At 42.9% G+C, this 17,032-nt stretch overlaps 1 pseudogene; it reads left to right on the top strand.

Annotated features, from left to right (window-relative positions):
* The first annotated feature begins 14,460 nt into the window (after positions 1-14,460).
* On the top strand, positions 14,461-14,870 carry LOC122729787 (annotated as a pseudogene).
* Positions 14,871-17,032: the final 2,162 nt, after the last annotated feature.

Here is a 17,032-nt window from a genome sequence, read left to right as displayed (position 1 = left end):
CTCTCACTCCTCAAATAAAAGAAGTTTCAATTAGCATTATGGATCTTGCTTTGTCCTAGCTCCTGACGGGTCCATATCTGGGTCCTCAGGTATAGAACTAGACATTAAAGTACAATGGTTTAAGAAAAATAAACCAGGGGCGGCTAGGTGGTGCAGTGGATAGAGCACTGGCCCTGGATTCAGGAGGACCTGAGTTCAAATCCAGCCTCAGACACTTAACACTTACTAGCTGTGTGACCCTGGGCAAGTCACTTAACCCCAATTACCTCACTAAAAAAAAAAAAAAAAGAAAAATAAACCAGAAAACAGCAGAGCGTGGTGGGAAGGAAGCATGCTGGATTGGTAGTGGGAGGATCTGGGTTTGAATCTCAGGCTCTGCTAACTTATCACCTTGTCAAAATCACTTCATCTCTCTGGGTCTCAGTTTCTCCCTTGGTAAAATGAGGGGGTTCTATTAGGAGAACTCTAAGGTTCCCTACAGTTCTAAAGCTGGGACAGTTTACGCTATTTTTAACTGAGAGATGTTTCTCCCCATGCTCTCCCCCCACTTCTCCTACCCCAGCTCAGGGCATGAAGTGGGATATAAAAAGAGCTCAAAGGACCACCCTGTCTGCCTTCCTTTAGCTTGTCGATGCTCCTTCCATTCTCCTGTACCTGTTCTTTGAGAAGGGAAAAGGGGAAGTGATTCAACTCATGTATAGAGCACTTCAGGGCTTACAAAGTCCTTCATCCTCTTTAGGGAGTTAATGCAAGTAACATTACAGCACAGGCAATTAAAGACTATGCCTCAAATCAGGGAGATGTGAGTTCAAATCTGGCACCAGACACCTACTAGTTGTGTGACTTTGGGCAAATCATTTACCTTGTGTCTGCCTTAGTTTCCTCCACTATAAAATGGGGATAATAATTATAAAGCACTTTGTAAGGCATAAAGCACCTATCAATGCTGGCTGTTAAATGATCATCTCCATTGAGCAGATAAGGAAGCTGGGACTCAGAAGTTAAGTGACTTGCCCAGGATCACATAATGAGTAAATGACAGAACTTAGCTTCAAAGCCAAGGGTCTTCTCCTGACTCTCAAGTTCCCTTTGGGCTCCTGGCACTAGGCCAGCTGAAAGGAAGGCAAGAAAGATGCTTTGGAGAGGTTAGATTAAATGACAAGGAGCACTGTTGGGGTACCTCTTGACCTCACTCTGCCCAGCTCCAACTCCCACTTAAGACACTGTATCTGCTGTCACTTAACAGGCTTGGCTGAGATTGGCCAGTGATTCTCTGGGTGGAGAAACTAGCTACTTTGGCTCTCAGCAAGATGTGGGGCTGACCTTGGGCAAAACTACCTATTAACAACTCTGTTTAATAACTTTGTTTATTTGAATTGAAATGAATTAATTGTTCCTTGTGTGGAAGGACCTGGTAAACCTTAGAACTCTATATAAATGTGAGTTATTATAAGTATTGTTATCATGAAACCTACATCATGGCTTATGGCACAGAAACATGAGGATTATATCATGATAAGAAAGCCTGCAAACAAAGATGATTCAGCCACCCACATGTTTGCAGGTTGTGTCCCCAGAGGGACAGCGACTTGGGGTTCGAAGGCAGCTGGGTGGTGCAGTGGATAGAGTGGCAGACCTGGAATCAGGAAGACCTGTGTTCAAATCTAGCCTCAGACACTAGCTGGGTGACTCTGGGCAAGTCGCTTCACCCTGTTTCCTTTGGTTTCCTTCATCTGTAAAAATGAGCTGAAGAAGGAAATGGCAAACCGCTCCAGTAAAGTTGCCAAGAAAACCCCAAATGGGATCACAGAGAGTTGGACATGACTGGAAAATGACTGAACAACAATGTGTTTGTTGGTGGTTACTCCTGCTACTGTAGCTCATCTATTTTTATTAGTGGGTTTCCCATGAACATTAGTCAGTAGACACAACTAGCTCTTTAATTTTTTTTTAACATCTCACCAAGGCTAGAAGTGGGACTTCTCATAGGCCTGACAGGTGTAGGAGCTTCAACCTGGTCCCATTCCAAGCTGGGCTGGTTTGCTCTTCCTTAGACTCCTGATCCCAGCTATTTCTAAATCATACTGCTGGCACCCAAGCTATCCTTCTCATTCATCCTCCCTCAATTGGAATTCAGAATCTGCCTGTGACTCTCAACTCTGTTCACCTCCTCTTGTGTGGAACCAGCCATTGCTAGACCATGCTGTCATGTGTATACTCTCTCCTCCTTCCTTGTAGCTCCCCTTTAGCCATTGCCTTTCTATATTTCTTGAAGAAAACACCTATATTTCTTTCTTTTGTGTCCCCAGCTCTTAGCTTCAGCACTTGGCACATAATAAGTGCTTAAAATAAATGTTTTTTTAATCCATTCATTCATTTGTTCATCCATTCATTCATTCATTCGTTTGTTCATTCATCCATTTTCATCTGTTTGTAGCAATCATAAGGATCAGGCCTCCAAAGTGAAGTGAAGAAGTCAGATGCGACAATGAATCATTAAATAGTTAATCACATATTTTCCTGTCTTCTTGTTGTTAATTTACTGTGAATTGTGAGAATTAAGAAGATGGGATATAAAGCACTATTTAGTCTTTCTCCCAGTGTGTTCTATTTTCTAATACTGTAATACTGGTGTTATATCTTAAGGGTAAAGCCAGTAAGAGCTGCATTGGATTGGTATCTATCCAGACACAGTTGTTTGCCATGTGCAACACTGGGCTTCCAACCAGCATGAGTCAGCATAACCAGAGATGGCTTCATGTGTGGGCCCCAGGAATATATAGGAAGCCCTCCCAAGGGCAGGGAGTGTGGCTGATGAACCTGACCTATGGAGGGCATCCAAGCCAAAAACTATCCTTTGGTTTTGTCCTCTGTCTGCCAATCAAATCAAAAAGGATATGGTGTCTTACTCTTATTTTGCATCCTCTTTGTCTAGACTGTGCTGCCTGCCACTGGACCTACTTCTTTGAGACAGACTTGGAAAAAACAATCCATCCAGGTAGCAGAAGGCTAGACCTGACCACCAGTTCATCAAGGCTCACTTCTTCAATCCTAGTACCTTCTGTGTGTGGGCTCCGGAGCAGAAGGAGGTAAGTCAACACAGACACTGGGAATGCCTCCATTTACCACAATGACCACCCACAGGCACCAAACACCAAGGCTCCCCAGCTACAGGGCTCCTCCTAGACTCAGCTGGTCTATCCACCTATAGTCATTCCACTCACTTTCACTACCCTTTGTAGGCTGGTTTGATACAATAGCTGCTTCCCTATCATCTGACAGATTCCTTAGAGATCCTGGTGCCTCCAGCTGCCACTGGATACAGCCATTCCCTGAAGACCCTGTATTGGGAGCATCCTAAGAAAAACTCCCTTTTCACTGGGTAGGATGCCGCCTGTTCCCTCTTCTATAACAGCACTTGCACCCACTCTTCCTGCTACAATGGTACCAATGTTTACTTAGTACCACTTCAAGGAATACAATAGATAATCAGTAAATGTTATGAATCTCCCTATGTACATGTATAATTTGTGTGCAAGCCATATGGTTGTCATAGATGAGTCCATACATGGGTAGCCATTGCATAGAGGTTTGCCCCTAAGGTATACTTCTGTGTCTGGAGTAAGGTTGAAACAATGCTCACCCCTCCCTTCTTTCCCTCTACTGTAATAGGTTTTTTGTGCCTCTTCATATGATGTAATTAACCTGGTCCACCTCCCCTTCCCTCTCCTCCCCCTATTCTTTTATTTTTCCCCTTAAGTTTCTTTATATCATCACATCAAAATATATTAAGTAACTACACCCTAATAGAAATATAGATCTCAAGAGTTAAAAGCATTATCTTCCCTTGTAGGGATGTAAACAGTTTAACCTTACTGAATAACTCTCCCCCCCACCCCCGCCATTTACCTTTTTATACTTTTCTTGAGTCTTGAAGATCTTTGAAGATAAAATTTTTTGTTCAGTTCTGGTCTTTTCTTCAGGAAACTTTGGAAGTCCCCTATTTCATTGAATGTCCATTTGTTTGCCTGAAAGATAATGATCAGTTTTGCTGGGTAGTTGATTCTTGGTTGTAATCTAAGCTCCTTTGCCTTCCAGAATATCATATTCCAAGCCTTCTGATCTTTTAATGTTGAAACTGCCAGGCCCTGTGTAATCCTGACTGTGGATCCATGATATTTTAATTGTTTCTTTCTGGTTGCTTGTAGTATTTTCTACTTCACCTGAAAATTCTGGAATTTGGCTACAATATTCCTCGGATTTTTCTTTTTGGGGTCTCTTTCAGGAGGTGATCAGTAGATTCTTTCAATTACTATTTTACCCTCTGATTCTACAATATCAGGGCAGTTCTCCTGTGGAAATATTGAATCTAGACTCTGTTTGTGATCATGACTTTCAGGTAGTCCAATAATACTTAGATTATCTCTCCTGGATCTATTTTCCAGGTCAGTTGTCTTTCCAATGAGGCATTTCATATTTTTTTCTATTTTTTTTAATCTTTTGATTCTGCTTAACAGATCCTTGGTGTCTCATGGAGTCATTAGCTTCCATCTGCCTAATTCTAATTTTTAAGGCATTATTTTCCTCAGTAAGTTTTTTCACCCCCTTTTCCATTTGGCCAATTTCTCCCCCACCCCCACCCCATTTGGCCAATTGTATTTTTTAAGGAATTGCTTCCTTCAGACAAAATTTGTGCTTCCTTTTCCAAGCTGTTGGCTCTTTTTTCATAATTTTCTTGTGTAACTCTCATTTCTTTTCCCATTTTTTCTTTTAACTCTATCATTTGACTTTTTAAAGCCTTTTTGAGCTCTTCCAAGAAGGCTTTTTGGTCTTGAGACCAATTCACCTTCTCCCTTGAGGCTTCACATGTAAGCATTTTGACAGTATTGTCCTCATGTGAGTTTGTGTTTTGGTCTCCCCTGTCACCATAGAAGCTGTCGATGGCAAGGGTACTTTTCTGTTTCTTACTCATATTGTAGCCTATTTTTAAACTTTTAAAGTTGAGTTGTGCTCCTGCAATACAGGGGCCACTGTATCAAGCTTCTTGTGCTGGGGGTTAGGGGCCTGGTCATTGGCTTTCTGCTCCGAGGCCTCTATGTCTTTTGGATTCCTCACTGCCCTGGGCTTGCTCCCTGCACTGGGATGGCTTGGCCAAGTTGTGTCTTTCCTGTGGGTGGTTCTCTAGTTGGCAATTTGCCCTCTCAGCCAGGGCTGGCGGGTCTCACAAATGACCTGCTGTGCCATTAGCCTGTTGAGCCAGGACCAAGGGACCTCAGCTACTGATTTGTGCTGTAGTCAGGAGCCTCCTGCTGACTTGCCCAGACCCCCTCTGCACTGTGCTGAGCTGCACTGTTCTCCCTATCACCCAAGTGAGACAGACCTTTCCTGAGGTCTTTTAAATTATCTCAAGTTGGACGATTGTGTCTCTCTGTCTTTTTGTAGGTTCTGCAGAACAGTAGGTTCTGTTTAGAGGATCACTTTAATGTTAGTTTTGTGGGAAACTCAGGAGAGCTCAGGCAACTTCCTGGCTTCTCTCTGCCATCTTGGCTCTGCCCCACCTGGCTGCTTATTTTTGATGGAATTCTTTGACTCCCTCCCTGACAAATAGAGATAGAAGGGGAGTTATAAGGGGAGATGCCTTGGGAGTTCCTCAAAAGACTAATATGTGGTCCAGTGAAATGGGCATTGGTTCTCGGCATCCAAATTTGTTCTTTCCTATTATAGGTGAAGAATTTGGAAACTATAACCTTGTGAGATTTGGAAGGTCAGGAGAGTGAGTGCCCAGGCAACCAAGCATCCAATGTTTCATAGGGACTAAGATAAGTTTGAGCCTGCTCTACCCAGAGATCAATGGATGACAGAGGAGAGCATGTTGCTAAGGTGTTGGGGGAAAGGAGATATTTGTATCTTTGTTATTGCTGTAGCTGAGAAGTAAATGCCCCTTTGTAAAAACTAATTCATACTAAATGGTTAAATGGAACTGAGGTGCTAGTCACTGGCATTTGATAGTGGTGGAAACACAATCTGCAGAGGCTCAAGTGGATATTATAAGAGAAGAAACAGCTTAGAATCCCCTAGAAACCTGAGGGGGTGATGTAATGCAGAGGCATCAAACATACCACCTTGGGGTCAGTGCAGCCTGAACCAGATTAAAATGTAATTGGGAAATATTTAACGATAAATAAAAATACCATAAAACATATATAATATTACATTTTAAAACTGTCAGCATGCAGTCCACAGGAATTCATCTGTAACAATCAGTAGCCCCCATTTCTTTTTTTTTCTTTTTCTTTTTTTTTTTTTGGTGAGGCAATTGGGGTTAAGTGACTTGCCCAGGGTCACACAGCTAGTAAGTGTTAAGTGTCTGAGGCCGGATTTGAACTCAGGTACTCCTGACTCCAAGGCCAGTGCTCTATCCACTGCACCACCTAGCTGCCCTGTCCCCATTTCTTTTTGAGTTTGACCCTATTTTATAGCAGGTCTTACGCTGGGAGACTGAAGCCAGAGAATTCTTGTTACATAAAGGATGGCTCCCTAGAAGTAGGGAGGGGAAGGGACTCCAGAGGGAAATATAGGTGGTGTAAAAAAAAAAAAATCAATAGAATTTTTTTGGAAAGGATTCGTAAGCAATGGTTGAAGGTCCTTCCTTCTACATTACTAAGAGTTAGGCTCAATGTGAGGGAAAGCTTCTAATTGTTATTATAACCACGTAGGAGTGGTGTGAGCTATATTGGGAGATAGTGATTGCCTTCCCAATGGAGTTCTTGAAGCAAAGGCTGGGTAGCCACATTTCACATATGTTGAAAGGGCGTGGGGTCGATTTTTCAGTGAAAAGGGAATTGGACTCTGGAGTTGGAGGGTTTGGTGTAAATCCCACCTCTGACACAGTGTGAGCTGGAGTGAGTAGCTTAACTTCCCTAAGCCTCAGTTTCCCCATCTGTAAAATAAGGGAGTCGGACCAGATGACCTTTGAGGTCCCTTCTACTTCTTGATATATGGTTTTGTGACCACCCCCCCCCCCCCGCCATCCCACTTTGAGATTCCATACTTTAGTGAAGTAGCCAACTGAAGATAAGCTATAATGTTGGAAACTTTCACACACTATAGGGCAAATTCTATTGTCTTGCCAGGAGGTTTGGGTGATCAGTAAGAAATACTGCAAAAGCATATTTGGAGCGAAAGAATTTGTAAGCATTCTTTCCCTACACACACTTGAAATAGAGGAGGAAAATCTAATCTCCACCAAGAAACAGGGGGGAAAGTATTGGATTTCAGAGGATGTTGGTCCTAATACCAACTGCTACCTCTGGGACCTTAGGCAAATTGTATTTCTACAATTGGCCTTAACCTCCTCTTCTTTAGAATAAAGGGGTTGGAAAAGATGGCCTCTAATATCCTTTTCTGATCCAAATCTGTGATCCCATGACCTGGGGGCTGCCCATCAGGTGACAACTTATGGAGGGGGGAGGAAGGGCACGGAAATGAAACTGTGTACTGGTGTTGAGCTGTGTCTGTAAGAGGACGCCCCCTATTTCCCCTCCCTCCCCTATATGAAACCATAGATCTCTGAAGAATTGATAGGAGTATAGGGAGAGATTACTTGGACTGGACTGGGGTATTTAAATGGGACTATTCCTATAGGAAAGAAAGACAATTTATCAGGCTACCACGACTTCATAGAAAGGTTTGACATTTAATATAAAAACAGTAGAGTTCAATAGAGACAGTAATGGATTTGCTTCAGAGGACCTGGGTTCAAATCCTCAACTTTCTGATGTTGGGTGAGTCTCATCCCCTTCTTGGGCATCAAATTTCTCAGATATCAAATACCAGTATTGGATTAGCTGACCTTTCCATCTCAAAATCCCATGGTCCTTTTCTTATCAAATGTATGCAATTCCCACTCCTTCCAACCCCAATTTCACAGTGGATAGCTATAGTTGAAGGGTTGAGAATTTCAGTTTTCATGGTGGGCCTATGGGAAAGAGATTTTTGTTCAGGACGGTTAAGGTGTTACTCAAAGTAAAACATGTAGCTGCCTACCTGTAAAGTTACTCTTGAATTCCCCTTAGCATTTTTATTTTGGTAGTGTAAGAAAGGATATCTGTGGCTAAAAGAAGCTTCAAATGGGAGCCAAGGTTGAAAAGGAATGTTCTGTTTCTATATTTTCTGAAGAAAAGTGGTTTCAGGTATAACTCATCTCCATTCAAATAATTGTAACCTATGTCTATCAGCTGATTTCCCTTGGCCTCATGCCCCACCAACCCAGAGCACGCATGATAAAGAAAGACATCCAGTACCCTAGTGCTCATGGAACCATACATACATTGTTAGAACTGGAAGGAACCTTGTCCAACTGCCTCATTTTGTAGATGAGGGAACTGAAACACACAGAAATGAAATGACCGGCCCAAGGTCACACAGCTAATTAATGGCAGACTGGGGCCATTAACCTCTTCTTCCTGGCTCCCAAGCCCAGTGCTCTGTCCATTTAGCTTTGCAGTTTGAAACCCAGAAGCAAGAGAGATACCAAAAGAAAGGGAGGGACGATTGTGTACTCCTGGCTCTCATCTACTAAATTTAGAAGTCTCTCCATTTTGGAAAGCCCCCAATTGCTTCTCTGCCCTAAATGGCTCAACTGGAACACATGAATTTTGAAAGCAGCTTCTTCTGCCTGCAAAGCAGGCCCCAAGTCAATTTGAAGATTTGCACTTAAATCCTAAATCTTGTTATGTGAGGTGGGAGACATGCTGCTGTCAGGTTGGTGTTGGACAGAAGTTGGCAGGCTACGAGGAATGCTGAGACAGAGCGGCGTTTCCATTTCCAGAGGTGCCACCTTAATCTCTTGATTTTATCAAGTGCCACAAATTCATCCTGGAGTCTACAGAAGCTAAAGATCACATCAGACATACAGCTTAGGCAGGGACTGCTTAAAATAGGCAAATCCGACAAGGGAGGAATCCACCAGCTCATCCCCCTCCAAATAGCAAAGAGCTGCCTTGCTTTGTTAACTGCAAGTCGAGTCACTGAAATTTCCCCACTGGTGGGGATGTTATTTTTTTTTAAAGAACCTAATAGAAAGTGTGATGTCTTCTGAGACACGCCAGAGTCATGGGGAGCATGGCAGCTCCAGGATAGTAAGAGGAGGTGACAAGTTACCCTGAATATTAAAGATTAACACCAAATACTTTGTTGCTATTTAACTCCCAGACGTTTCATGATGCTGAAGCAAAAACAGAACATTTCCCTCCCTCCCTCCCTCCTGTTTGTTTCTTCACTTCTCTGTTCTGTGAATTCTGAAGCCAAGGATGTCAGATGCCAACTCCTTAAGGGCTCAGATGGCTTTATATAACGAAGTGACGGGGAGGTAACGAAATGAAGAAAGACTAATTCCAAGCTCCAGCTGAAAGTGTGAACTGAATATGGGGGGGGGGGCGGGCGGGGGAGAGGTAGAGATTCTTAAAAATAGCACAGGGGAAGAAGAATGCTGCTTGTCTTCCAGTGGCAGCCCAACCCATGGGTGAATTATAGGAACTCACTGCATCCCCTTTGCATTCTTGTTTGAAATGTTGATTAAGGCTGAAAGACTGAGGCTGGAGCGCAGGCCTACTGTTGGCTGACATATTATTCAGTCCCAGGCAATGAATGGGCCTGTCAAGGCTCCATCTGCCTTTAGCACACACACTATGTCACTGGGAGCTTTTCCATTCCATTCCATTCATTATTTATGTGGCACTAATCACAGTAGACCCCAAGCCTTTTATAGAAGGAGAGGAACACCCAAGTATTGCATATGTACCAGGGAATAGAGGGAACACAGGCATCATCAGGGATTGGCTGCCGGAGGGCCCAGTTGGACCTAGGATCTAGGGGAAGGAAAAGGAGTTGGTGTGGATGGTGGGTGGGGGAGAACAGATGGAGGAGCAGAGGCAGAAAAAAAAAAAAAGAACAGAGAGAAACAGTAGCAGAAAGACTGAGACACACATCCACATCCCATATATCATGAGAGAAAATCAGTTAACAGGCATTTACTAAGTAACTCAGGTGTAGCAGGTGTGATGCCAGGCACTAAGGGTACAGAGTCAAAAATGAGACAGCCCTTTCCCTCAGGGAGCATACATCTGCAGGAGCTTACAAAGAATGATACATAAGAAAGATAGGCATGCTCATAGATTTGGATGTGGATGTGTGGAGATGTATATGTATGCACATATACATAATATAAGGGCCAAATTTAATATGGGGAGAGCTAATTGGGTGGCTCGCCATAATATTGGGGTTCAGAAAATAATGAAGGACCTCTAGGTCCGAAGTTTCCTCTCTTCCAAACTGCCTTTTTTAGTTATTTCTCCCAGGCTAATAAGAAAGGAGATTAACAGCCTCTTTTCTACAAACAAATCAGGTTTTATTAATGGGAATAAAATATACAACAAAGGTGAAGTTAATAAAGCCAGGGACAAGGGAATAGGGGAAGAGAAAAATGGATAAGCTCCCTGGCTCTAGCAAATATTGACTCAATCCCCAAACTTGCTTCCAGCTCAGCTAATTCGAAGAGCTGGCCTCGTTTCTATTAACTCACCACCTGGGGTCCGTAGTTTCTATGGGAGTCAGCTATGCAGTCCCTCTCCAGTCCACTCTCAGAAGCTCCCCAACAGGAAAAAGAGAGAGCCTCTGAGTGAGCATTCCCTTTTCTACTTTTTCTCTTCCTCCCCCAAAAGGGAGGTCCTTCAACTTGCATGGCTGAGAGTGGTCCCCCTGCTGATGTCAGCAGGATACATCACTCAGGGCAGGCCAGGTGTGGCCCATATCTAATCATTCCCAAGTAGGTACTTAGTTTCTCATTCTCATCCAATTCAAACAATACTAAATCAATCAGGTGGGACCCCTGGGCATCTGCCAAATTCCATTATTTTATCACAATGAATACCTGTATATGAATACATACATACATACATACACACACACATACATACACACACACACATACATACATATATATATATACTTGCATGTACATACACACAGATATGAGACTTTTTTCTTTTTTTGGTCTAGACCTGTGATGAAATCCATCACCTCTCAGGTTGGAAATTCCCTCTGCCAATACAGATCGGCAACTCATATACTGAGAGAAGATAAGTCTCTGGGGGCACCAAGAGATGAGGTAACTCACCCATGGTCACATAGCTAGTATGCACAAGAGTCAGAGACAAGATTTGAATCCAATTCTTCCTCTGTGTGTGTGTGTGTGTGTGTGTGTGTGTGTGTGAGTGTGTGTGGTGTTTCCCCTCTCTAAGATAAACAGAACACATTTCACATATCCACCTCTGAGGGAGGGCATAAAGTATTATCACTACCCTCATTTCTTATTTGAGAGAGATATACATAGTAATGGAAGTATACATTAGAGACAAAAAATGAGAAAAAGAAAGAATGCTTATGAAAGTGTACATTAGAGAGAGAGGATGGATGTATGGATAGATGGATGAAGAGAAACAGTGGTATAAGAGATTGAGAGAGCAATTTTTATGTATATAATGAGGTAGAAAGAGACTGAAGGAGGGGAAGCTAGGTGGCACAGAGCACCGGCCCTGGATTCAGGAGGACCTTAGTTCAAATCTGGCCTCAGACACTTGACACTTACTAGCTGTGTGACCCTGGGCGAGTCACTTAACACCAATTGCCTCACAAAAAAAAAAAGAGAGAGACTGAAGGAAACACACATGAAACACACAAGCATGTATGTATATACATACACACACGCACACACATACATATATGTACATATATGTATATCAATGTCAGAAATAACTGGGTTTGAGTCCTTCCTCAGACTTATACTAGCGGGCTCAATGCATGAAGAAATTTATAATTAATTATAATATAGTAAAAAAGTATAAGTAATATAAAAGTAATACATTATAGAGTTGCCAATTTGCACTGGTTAAGGGAATTTCTATACCAGGAGTTCCCCACACTAATAAAATAACAGATCTGTTCCCTTGCTATAAAATGTTTGTTTCATACACACACACACACACACACACACACACATATATATATATAGAAACATATATACACACATGCATTACACACATACACACATACTTTTAAAAAAACTGGACCTGTGATTTCATCAGTATAGGACATGCCTGACAATAAAATTCCCTCAATCTATAAAGATCAGCACCAGTTCCGTACTTAATATTCTTAGGAAGTTTCCTGGGACACTGAGAAATTACTTTTCCAGAAATTATACAGCCAATATATGTCAGAAGTAGAACTTAAAACCAGGTCCTCTTGACTCTGCTAGCTTGCTCTTTCCCTTTGTCACATCTCTCTCTCTCTCTCCCTCCTTCCCTTTCTCCCTCCCTGAAGCATTCTCTCTCTCTCTCTCTCTCTCTCTCTCTCTCTCTCTCTCTCTCTCTCTCTCTCTCTCTCTCTCTCTTTCTCTCTCTCTCTCTCTCTCTCTCTTTCTCTCTCTCTCTCTCTCCTCCTATCTTCCTCCCTGACTTCGTCCTTTCCTCCCTCCATCCATTTATCTCCACACATATGTGATATGTGCATGTGTCTGAATATGTATATTCATGTATGCACATATGGAGAGGATGCCTTGCAAATGAGCAGCACCTTCTAAGTGTTTGAATGTTTGTGGATGCACAGGAGATTCTGCTGCCTTTATCAGTAAGAATCTTGAGGATAATAGGAGAAAAAAATAAGGCCAGGGAAAAGGGAAAAAGGTAAATAAGCTTCTGCTCCTGGAATACTGAGAAGGCTCAAAGGTCAGGGGTGATAGGATGAGATCTGAGAGTTTCCCAGGTGCCTGCTGGGCTCTGGCCATGAGGCTAAACTTGATTCTTGCACTTCCCTACTCCAACCTCCTATTTTTCAAAAGAGCTTGAGTTCTGCTATGTTGTAATGCCTCGATTGCCCATTTGACATCTTGAGATACATGAGATATACAACCTAGAAAATATCTCTTCTCTTTGGAATTTTCCATGGCTGTCAAGAAGACTCATAGTGGATACCATGAACACAGGTGTGTCCTCCTGTCTCCTCCAGTCTCCTCCTGTCTCCTCCCAGTAAATCTCCATTCTGTGATGTTTACTTTGGTTGGAGGCATCATGTTAGTCTGAGGGATGCAAATGGAGGCTCACGATGTCTTTGCAGACACTGTCACAGAGAAAAGCCCAGAACACTCATCGGACTGATCCAAACATTTACTATGCTACTAGCCTGCATGATGCATTGTGCCAGGCAGGCCCTAGAGGGACAAAGACAAAAAGCAAACAGCCCCTGCCTTCAGGGGGCTTACAATCTGGTAGCAGATAAAATATTTCCAGAAATAACTATAATACAAGTGGAAAAACTCATCAATGCTCAGGAGAGACTAAACAGAATATGAGAGACCTTGGGAAGGGGAGTCAGGGAAGACTTCTTGGAAGCCCTAGACCTTGAAAGAAAGAAAAACATTTCAATATCATAGTACCTGGTCACACAGTAGGTGCTTAGTAAATGTTTATTGACTGAGTAGGCAGAGCTGTGGAAGGCTGCTCTAGGCATTGAAATGGGAGAAGGCAAGACAAGATTGCAAAATGGCCAATAGTCTAATTTTGCAGGAATGTAAAGTATGTGCAGGGAAGGTGCATATGTACATTAAGCCTAGAGAGATAGATTAGACTTAGATTGTGTAGTAACTGCTAAGGAGTTTGGATTTTAATTAGGCAGGCAGTAGGGAGCTACTGAAGTTTTTGGAGCAGGGGAGTCACTGATAATTAGAGAGGGCAAGAGACTCATGGCAGAGAGAGCAATTAGGAAGTTATTGCAACAGAGCAGGCGAGAAGTAGGGTGATGATAGAATCTGAGATTTAAGGGTCTTCAAAGACCATCTAGGCCAATGGGAATCATTTTTATAATATCCTGGATAAATCATTCTCTAGCCTTTGCTTGGAGATCTCCAATGAGGCTAAATCAAAGCTGCTCATTCTGCTTTGAGATTTTTTTTTATTAGAAAACTTCCCCCTGCATCAAACCTAAATATAATTTTCTGCAAACTCCCACTTATTACTTTTGTTTCTGCCATCTGGGGCCAACCATGACAATTCAAATCCATCTTCTGACAAGATAACAATTATAGGCTCCCTAGGACTTTTCCTGGTTTAACATCTCTGTTCCTTCTGCCAGCCCTTCATGGAGGTCAGAAGAAGCCATACAAGGACACTATCAAGGTCTCTCTGAAGAACTTTAGAATTGATTGTGAGGAGTCCTGGGCCGCGCCGCCATCCATGCCCTGTGGTGCTCTCAGCAAAGACCGGGGGCCTCCGGACCTGTGGGATGGGCGGGGATGTGGGCCTGCAGGAAAGCTGGAGGAGCCGGGGCTGGTTCTGGGCTCAGCGGTGCCTCGGCCTCCCCGGCACTGACTAAGGGTCTCTTTCCTGCTGCGTTCTCTCCCCAGAAATGGGCAAGTTCATGAAACCCGGGAAGGTGGTGCTGATCCTGGCTGGGCGGTACTCCAGGCGCAATGCCGTCATCATCAAGAACATTGACGATGGGACATCTGACAGGCCCTACAGCCATGCCTTGGTGGCAGGCATCAACTGCTACCCTCGAAAGGTGACCACAGCAATGGGCAAAAAGAAGATTGCCAAGAGATCGAAAATCAAGTCCTTCGCGAAAGTTTATAACTACAATCACCTCATGCCCACCAATACTCTGTGGATATCCCATTGGACAAAACAGTTGTCAACAAGGATGTGTTCCGTGACCCTGAGCTAAAACGGAAGGTGAGAAGGGAGGCCAAGGTCAAGTTTGAGGAGAGGTACAAGACAGGCAAAAACAAGTGGTTCTTCCAGAAGCTACGGTTTTAGAAGTACTCTGTTGGTCAGTAAATAAAATGTTTATTAAAAATGAAAGAAAAAAAGAATTGATTGTGAGGGGGCAGCTAGGTGGTGCAGTAGATAAAGCACTGGCCCTGGACTCAGGAGGATCTGAGTTGAAATCTGACCTCAGAAACGTGACACTTATTAGATGTGTGACCTTGGACGAGTCACTTAACTCTCAATGCCCCCCCCCAACAAAACAAAACAAACAAACAAAAAGAATTGATTGTGAGACATGGGAGACACTGGCACAAGACCACACAGCAGGAGTGCCCAAATCAAAGGTGCTGTGTTCTATGAGCAAAGTAGAATTGCAGTAGCTCAAAAGAAATGCAAGATGTGCAAATTTAGAGACATCTCTACCCTAAATGTTCATGCAGACCATTTGGGCCTGACCTGTGGTAGAGCCTTCTGAGCTTGTATTGGTCTGATCAGCCACAGGAGATACACTGTATCTTGACCTCAACAGCGATGGTATTTTGGTCCTCTTTGAGAATGAAGAACATCTAACTAACTCTCTCTCTCCCCCATTTCCCTTTCATATCCATAAACATGTGTATGTATCTTCTACATATATAATTTGTATAGTAGGGGAGCAGATCTGTTATTTCATTAGTGGGGAACTACTAGCACAAGAATTTCCTTAGGGGGTCAGCTAGGTGGTGCAGTGGATAAAACACCAGCCCTGGATTTAGGAGTACCTGAGTTCAAATCTGGCCTTGGACACTTGACACTTACTAGCTGTGTGATCCTGGGCAAGTCACAACCCCCATTGCCCCACCCCACCCCAAAATTTCCTTAACCAGTGCAGACTAGCAACTCCATAATCCATTACATATATATGTACATGTACGTGTGTGTGTGTGTGTGTGTGTGTGTGTGTATCCTTCCTAAAATGTAGGGACCTAGAACTGAACACAATGCTCCACAGATGACCTGACCGGGGTAGATTACAGAATGAGTATCACTTAATATTTTTTTTTTGGATATTATGCTTCTTAATACAGGCCAATTTCATGGTTTATACATAAGTATGTATGTGCATCTATACATGTATGTATCTATACCTCCATCTATTTTGCCTTCTGTTGAATGAATGCATAAATGAATAAAGCTTTTATTAAACGCTTACTATGAGCAAACCACTTAATTAAACACTGAGGATACAACTGAAAAAGTAAACCAGTCCTTACTCTCAAGGCCCTTACGAAGGTTTCAGCTGCAAGTCCAATGGAAAAGTCCCAAAGTCCTTAGGGAGCAGCAGAAAAACAGATGGCAATGCCTCTTCTTTAAGGTCATTTCCACAGTCAAAATCTTATGAATTTCTGATGTTGAACTCTTTGATAATGCCAAGGATTCTTTGGTGGTAAGATCTTTCTTGCCTGGGTCTTCAGTAGTGTTGCTATAGCACTCACAGGATCAGTTGCCAGGCTGCATCTCTACAGGGGTAGTTTCCTAGGATAATGGCATTAGGCTGGAAGCATCACTATTCCTAAGGCCCTTGGATTCAAGGTTTTGGGCTGTCTCCATTAAAGTATGAGGGGAAACTGATGGACATTGAGCTAAACCCCAGGTCTTTTTCATGCAAATTGCTGTCTAGTCATGCCACCTCATTCTCCATTTTTATTTACTTTTATTTTATTTTTTGCAGGGCAATGAGGGCTAAGTGACTTGCCCAGGGTCACACAGCTAGTAAGTGTCAAGTGTCTGAGGCCGGATTTGAACTCAGGTCCTCCTGACTCCAGGGCTGGTGCTCTATCCACTGTACTACCTAGCTGCCCCCCCCCACTTCTCCATTTTACACTTGTGAAATTGATATTTCAATCCATGGTTTTTTTTTTTAAATATATAAACCTCTTTCCTTCTTGTCCCCCTAACCTCCAGTCCTGGGCAACTCCCACTATTTGCCTTCTCTACCCATACTTCTTAGCAGCCCTAAAACTAGTAGAGCAAATCACAAAACCACACTGACTAGATCAACCAAAAACTTATGTTATCTAACATCAACTTGGCTTTTACTGTTTCAAAGCCATTATTTTGATTTGTCTGTGTCTCTGATGCCACAAGTCATTTCCAGCCAAAGATCATTCTGGGGTTGAAAGGAACCCTAGAATGTTTAGGTCAATTTCAAATGGGTAGTAATCCAATAC

The sequence above is a fragment of the Dromiciops gliroides genome, chromosome 5 (assembly GCF_019393635.1).
Source record: "Dromiciops gliroides isolate mDroGli1 chromosome 5, mDroGli1.pri, whole genome shotgun sequence".
NCBI classification, from domain to species: Eukaryota; Metazoa; Chordata; class Mammalia; order Microbiotheria; family Microbiotheriidae; genus Dromiciops; species Dromiciops gliroides.
Note: the sequence above shows the minus strand (reverse complement) of the source record. Positions and strands in the feature narration are given on the sequence as shown.